Here is a 1,559-nt window from a genome sequence, read left to right on the forward strand (position 1 = left end):
AGTTTTCCACCAGTATTTTGTTGAATATGTTTTCAATGCAATCTCCTTTTTCCTCCCCTTCTGGGAAACCCATGACTCGGATATCTGAGCGCTTTAAGGTTGTCTGATATCTCCCTCAGATTTTCTTCAATGCCTTTGATTCTTTTTTCTTTTTTGTGTGTGTGCTTCTGTTATTTCGAACAGCCCATCTTCAAGTTCAGAGGTTGTCTCTTCCACTTTGACAAGCCTGCTGGTTAAACTCTCTGTTGTGTTTTTTATTTCGCTGAATAGCTTCTTCAATTTGGCAAGTTCTGCTACATTTTTTTTCAGGGCATTGATTTCCTTGTACATTTCTTCTTTCAGGTCCTGTATACTTTTCCTCGTTTCCTCATGATGCCTAGCTGAGTTTTCTTGTATCTCATTCAGTTTCCTTAAAATTATCACTTGAAATTCCTTGTCAGTCATTTCAAGGGCTTCTTGTTCTATAGGGTCTAGAGCTTGAGATTTATTATCTTTGGGTGGTGTACTTTCTTGATTTTTCGTATTTCTGGTGTCTTTTTTTGATGTTTATTCATTGTGGCAGGGTTTCACAGACCACCATGGAACTTCCCTGCGGCTCCCGGGGCTCCCCCACAGGCCGAGCCGGAGCAGCTCCGAACTTTCTCCGCAGGGAAAGACAATAGACGGCCGCTCTTCCGTTGGCAGTGGCTGCGGCTGAAGCGGCGGTGAAGAGGAACTGGCACGGCAGTCTCGGCGGAGCCCAAGCGTTTCACAGACGCTGCTCCGGCTCCACGTTGGGCCTCCAACTCCTGACTCGAGGAGTAGGGTGTCCGGTGACTTTGGTTTTTTGGTCAGCAGCCTTTTTGTGAACACCTTCCTTCTTTTTCTTTTCTTCCATCAAATGTTCCTCTTCTTGTGTTTCTTGTTCTTCCTCCCTGGGCTCCTTCCCCGGCGGCGGCTCCGTTCAAAGGCCTCTTTAACCTCCTAATTTTCTGAAGTTTCTGAGGCTGGGAAGTCCAAAGTCCATCTGGTGGTGGTGTCAGTGACTCAGGGGTAGTTTCTGAGGCTGGGAAGTCCAAAGTCCATCTGGTGGTGGCAGCAGTGACCCAGGGGTCTCACATTGCAAGATGATGGAAGCAGGGATAGCAGAGAGAGAGCAAGATTGATTCTCCTCTTCTTTTAAAGCCCTGGGAAAGGGCATCTGGCGGCGAGGGCGGAATGTCCGGGGCACAGAGGAGGGCCGCCGGGGACAGGGCAGGGGAGCCTGGGGCCATGGCCGTGAAGCGGGCACTGAGGAAAAGGAGGATGTGGAGGAGCGGAGGGTGGACACGGGAAGAGGGAGAGGGTCTGGGGAAAAAGTTAGAACCCTTTAGATGGAATGAATGGGAAGACCTTGCTCAGATGATACCCAAACTGAGACATAAATAAGAGAAGGGACCAGGCCATGCAGAGATCTTAGGGAAGGCTGTTCAGGCAGAGGCAACAGCAAACACAAAATCTCTGTGGCAGGAATCTGCTTATTGAGTGGAAGGCCTAAGAAGGGCAATGTAGCTGGAACCTGGGCAAGAGTGGTATTAAGT

The sequence above is a fragment of the Galeopterus variegatus genome, unplaced genomic scaffold (genome assembly GCF_000696425.1).
Source record: "Galeopterus variegatus unplaced genomic scaffold, G_variegatus-3.0.2 Scaffold7746, whole genome shotgun sequence".
In the NCBI taxonomy this organism is placed as follows: Eukaryota; Metazoa; Chordata; class Mammalia; order Dermoptera; family Cynocephalidae; genus Galeopterus; species Galeopterus variegatus.